Source organism: Furipterus horrens, unplaced genomic scaffold (assembly GCF_987537825.1).
Source record: "Furipterus horrens unplaced genomic scaffold, mFurHor1.1.pri manual_scaffold_6, whole genome shotgun sequence".
Classification (NCBI taxonomy): Eukaryota; Metazoa; Chordata; class Mammalia; order Chiroptera; family Furipteridae; genus Furipterus; species Furipterus horrens.
The window spans coordinates 129,169,190-129,175,189 of NW_028327176.1; positions in this window are offsets into that span (position 1 = coordinate 129,169,190).

Below are 6,000 nucleotides of genomic sequence, written 5' to 3' on the forward strand. Positions count from 1 at the left end.
TCATGACTTGGTGTTTGATTTCCTAGCAAGAACACCTGGAGCTGGTCTTAATACGCTGCTGCGATGTTTCCTTGAAAGCCAGATGTGATAATGGCCAGTGGGAAAAAGAGGTAGAGATAGTGAAATTGCTTTGGCTTAATATAAAGGAAGATGTCAGAAGGCTCATGGAGATGGGAATGTTAGACTGGATTTGTTGTGTGGTACCTAGAGCTTAGCACCTGACTCTGTTCCCTGCGAGGATTCATAGGACATTCCCTTTAGTAAGGCAATAACGAATACACTGGTGAGAGGGACATCAACTTTTCTGAGCAACTTTGGTGATATCTGTCCTCCATGGGTCCAAGTTATTAAGAGGGGATGTTGCTATGGAACAAGTCTCCCTAGTATCAGTGGGATTAGGGGAGTTCTGAATGGCAGAACCCATGTAACAATACTTTATCAAAGGCAAGGTGGTTGTAATTACTGACATGGGCAGAAGTCTTTAGTAGCAATCAGGTTGCCTTGACTTGCAGGTATCTGTGGCAAAGACTAATAAATCACAGTGTTTTGACAGATGGGACAAATGGACAGCTGACTGGGTGATTATTTGTGTGTGTAACAACAACAACAACAACAACAAAGAGATCTGGAGAGCAGAATCCTAGCATTAGCTATCACAGTGGAAAATCCAGGTCCTTCACCCAATTTTGAGATATCTACATCTTCACAGACCCAGATATCATTGGTTAAAAGGAAGGCTGACTGACCTTGAGGAAGGACCCTGTATATCACAAAAATAATAAATATTCTCCCTATCCTTTCACAAAGAACCCTATGGCCATTTACCAGAGTGAAACTGTGTATAAGAAAGAAGAATAGTTAGGCTTTTGGGGAACTTTGGGGGGCGGATATATATGTATGTGTGTGTATATAGACAGATAATTAAGGTTTACAATTTTATAAAGTAAATGAGTAGCCTACAGAATACACTTATAAGTATCTATTTTTAGAGGTAACTTATGTAGTAAGTCCCTCTGAGTGATTAAGAATTTGCCCTACTTTTCAGTTTTTAGAACATTTTAACATTTTCTAAATTTCCTTTGAAGAACATACCAATAAATTTGAATTATCTTTAAGTAATCTGTATAGCAGTGAATTTGAATTTTTCAGAAGCAGAAATACTATAATAGAGAGGTATATTATAGTAGTGAATATTTCTTAAATGCTAACTACAGGCCATGGGTAATATTATCTCATAATGATTCTCATATTTTAATAATGTATATAATGTTATTTGGCAATACTATATCTAATGTGTGTGTGTGTGTGTATGTACATATGTATATAATGAAATCTGCCCTTACTCTATCCAGTAGTACTAAAAGTATAAAGCTTTCAGAGAACACACAAGGGACAATCTGTTAATGAGGTTGCAACTTCAAGGGACAGAAAGAAATACAGTTTTTGCTATGTCTTTGATGACTACCTTTTCACAACACTTCTATGGGATAAGCTTCTTATCAAAGGGCTTTGGCCATGCTCCTCTGGATACACTCTTCCCTCATCACCCTTCAGTAACTCCCCTGCCTCCAACACAACTAAATTATTCCTTCACTTTCAGTCTTTCTTTTGCTCTGGCCTTCTGTGCTCTTTTTCACATTTAACCTTCTTTGCTCCCTACCTGCCCCATGCTGGGTTGTTGGCTTGGATATCTTTTTGTGGCCATTAGCCAGTTTCTCTTTCAATCTCTATGCCTTTGATAAGGCTTAGACTAGCTAGCTTTATCTTCATGTCAGGCATTCTCACTGTATTTAGAAAAAAAAAAGGAAGAAGAATAGTTAGACTTTTGGGGAACTTTGGGTAATGGGTATGAGCAGACACTAATGCTAGATATCTCAATGCTAGAGGACCATAACAGCCACCACTGTTCTCTAGGTAGAAGAGGGGCATATGGAGGCCCGGTGAAAATTGGAAAGGATACTTAGACTTTTCAAGGACTATTGGATAAAGGATATGAGCTGACACTAATGCCAGGGGACCAGAAATGTCATTATGATTTTCTAGTTAGAGTAGGGGCATATGGAGGCCAGGTAAAATTTAAAGTTCTAGCCCAATAATGTCTCACAGAGGGTGCAATTGGTCTGTGGCCCTTCCACTTTGGAGATGGCAACAATTCATCCTTACTGGAATTAAAACCTACTATTGGATTCTCGCTGGCAGAGTCTCCACCAGCACCACTAAATGAGGGCTTACAGAATTCTGTATCCATTGGCATGAATCCCCCACACATTACCTTTGTTCAAAGGATTAATTTATGACAAAGGTGTTACAACAATGGGTTCATGACTACAGGAGCTGCTGGGACTACAGTATATCTCATCACCCAGGAGCAGATGGGCTGTTGAAGTCTCAGCTAAAGTTCCAGGTTGGAAAAAAAGATGATATATGTGCTGTATCAATGGCTGACATGGTGCTATGTCCCTTCAGGAACCAAAGGGTAAAAGTGCAATCAGCTCATTTAACTATTACTCTTAGGAACTCATTTCCAAAGTTTATGCTTCCTAATCCTGAAACTTTAAACTCTGCTGGATTTGAAGTTCTGAATCCCAAGGAGGAAGAACACCTCTACCAGAGGACAAAGGAAGAGTTCCACAGAACATGACTATCACCTGGTCACTTTGGGCTCCTCATTCCAGTGATTAGACTTTTTATTCCTGGAACAGCAAGCAAAGGGGAATAATATATTAATATATTTGCAAGATTAATCTACCCTTATTACCATAAAGAGTCTCGGTAGCTGCTATACAGGCCTGTCTGGAAAAAGTCCAGCTATTGTTAATATAACAAGAATGGTTTGTGTAACATCAATGTAGCCTGGCAGCCAAGGAGAGTGAACTGAAATACACATGAGTGAATAATGACAACTTCACTTTACTAGTCAGTGTAGGTGGTAGACACCATTGAGTGAGCATGTGCACTCTGTGACCCTCGCAGTCAAAATGACTGATGGAGTAGAAAACATATCTGCATCAAATTTTGCATTAAGCTTGAACATTTTGTCCAAGGAAACTATTTGGATGATTCAGAAGGCTGTAGCTGTGGGCAACTGGTGACTGGCAGCTTCATCACGACAATGCGTCTGCTCATTCATCACATCTCCTGCCGAGATTTTTGGTGAAACATCAAATCTCCCAGGTGACTTAGCCCATCCTCCCTCGAGCCCAGATTTGGTGCCCTGCAACTTCTGGCTTTTCCTAAAACTAAAATCACCTTTGAAAGGGAAGAGATTTCACACTGTCAATGAGATTCAGAAAAATATGACAGGGCAGCTGATGGCAACTGGGAGAACTGTGTGAAGTCTCAAGATGCCTACTTTGAAGGGGATTGAGGCATCATTATCCTATGTACAATGTTTCTTGTATCTTATATTTTCTTCAGTAAATGTCTGTTTTTAATATTACATGGTAGGGTACCTTTTGGACAGACATTGTATAATGAAGACAACAAAAATATCCATGAACTTGTTTGGGACATCTCCAGGTGTCTTGTGTCAGGTGATAATGGTTAAACCTAAGGGAAGAAGGTCTGGATCACTCTCAGGCAAACAATCTTAGACCAGCTGAGATGCTGGCTAAGGGTGAGAGAAATTTAGAAGGGGTAGTGGAGGAGAAAGATGATGACTATCAATAAGGCTTTGGGGTCAGCTATAGTTGCAGAGGCTGCAGCTAGTTTCATAAACACTCTTGCAGAAGTTGCAGCTGGCCAGCGCCTTGAAGGAGTCTTGGTGACAGACTGGAGTTAATGATGAGAAAGGATGAATCTAAGTAGTGCAAAGGTTCTGCTGTATCAGATATTACGTGTGCATCACTTCAAATGCTCTCATCCACATCTTACTGAAGTCACTGTTTCTATAACCAGTTCTCAAGACTTTGACCAGCTTCCTGCAGGTGCAACTGGAGAGTGCCTCGCCTCTGGTCAAGATGTGAGTCTCTTGCTTCCTTTCCTGGAACTTTTCTGACAAAGAAATATAAAATGCCCATTGAATTGCCACAAATGTGCAACCTACCATTGGCTCTGCAGTAGTCCAAGTCCAAGGGGCCACCTTCACCTACAGGGGATGGAAGACCATGGAAAAATCCTTCTCCTTTTTATTTCAGGGATTTCATTAAGGTTTCTCAGAAGACCAGTGGCATCCAGCACATGTTGGTCATCAGACCGAGACAGTGAATTATTAACTAAGTTGAAGTAACAAATAAATACAAATAACCAGGTGTTAGTATAAAATTATGCCTCAATTTTCATATATAAAGAGACAGTGATGATTTTTAAAATTAATTGTTTCAACTTTTCCAAACCTTATTCTTTATTTAATTTACGTTTGAGAGCTAGTTAGTAGTTACAGTAAGTTGCTACATCATTAAAGTATTCATTCTGCTATATAAAGCACACACATATATTTAGAGATTTACAGATTGTTAATAGGAGGGTTTTTTGTGTTTTAAAGTGTAATAAAATTGTCCAGCATTATTTTCTATATTGTTGAATAGTCGATACTATTACATTCTCATGGTAAATAAATATGAAAAGAGAGGAAAGTTTCTTCAATAACAAGGTCAATGGGATTTGAGGCATTATTTCTGTTGGCATTTGTAATGTCAGTTTACACTTTCACCATCAGAGGTCATGAAAGGACAATGTAGAACAGAATTTGAGCTTAGTTGAAAATTAGGTTTGAAATTTCAATTTCAACTGTCACTTTGTGAGAGGGTGTTTTAAAAAGAAAAAGCATAACCTACTTAAAGTCATTTATAATGAGAGAAAAATAATTTTTAAGAATAAAATTATCTGGTGGGTTACAAGAACATCAGGCTATTATTTTATTTTGGTGTTCTCAATTTTTTAAAGAATAAAAATTTAAATGCAAAGTACTGATGACTATTTGTCTGAGAAATATATAATATTTAATTTTATCTGGGTTTGTGGGATCTATAATTGACAAAAATAAATAAATAAAATTATACTTAGAAGTGTCTAGGAATATATTTCTTAGTGAACATGGCATATACTTCTAAAGCATTATAAAGTGTCTCACAAACTTTGCATCTGAAAAACTGACAATGGAAAATGTATCAAGTCAATAGGGGGGAGGGGAGAGAGAGAGAAGGGGGATAAGTAAGGGAAGGGTTTAATTAAAGAGCCTGTATGAAAGACTCATGGACATGGACAACGGGGAGGGATATGATTGCGGGAGAGGGGGTGGGTAGGGTGGGGGAGAGAAATTAGGGGAAAAGGGGACAACTGTAATTGAAAAACCAAAATAAAAAAATTTAAAAAAAAATAAAAAAAAATAAAAAATAAAAAAAGAAAATGTATCAAATATGTATTGATGATAATACATTTTAATTGAAATATCTACTATTGATACTCATTTTGGTTGTTATAGGTAGGATATATTGATTTAAAACTTTTCTTGCCCTAGGTAAATTGTTAGAAATGCAAAAAACTAATAAGTTAAAGTAATTTGTATTTTGGTTTTAAAACATGCAAGTTATTAGTTGTCATTGCCCTTTTTTAATAATAATAATAATAGTAAACTTCCTTACAAAATTGATTATTAGTATTTTTGCAATAGTATAGTTTTTGTTTTAAAAAATTCTGTACCAAATGAAATAATTGAGTCACAAAAAGATAAATACTATGTGATTCCCATTATATTGGTATCTTCAGTAGTCAAATTCATAGAGATATGGTTAGTCTGTGGGTTACTAAATGAATATAGAGTTTCAGTTTTTCAAGATTTGAAGAGTTGTCTAGATTGGTTGCACAACAACGTAAATAAACTTAACACTGTTAAACTATACATTTAAAATGGTTAAGATGGTACATTTCATGTCATGTGTATTTTACCACAATAAAAGATACTGTGGCACATAAATTGACATTGGGCAATCAAAATCCTCTCCACTGAAGCTGGCACCCGTGGGGCCTCTCAACAGATCTGAGTCTGGATCTAAAGGGGCC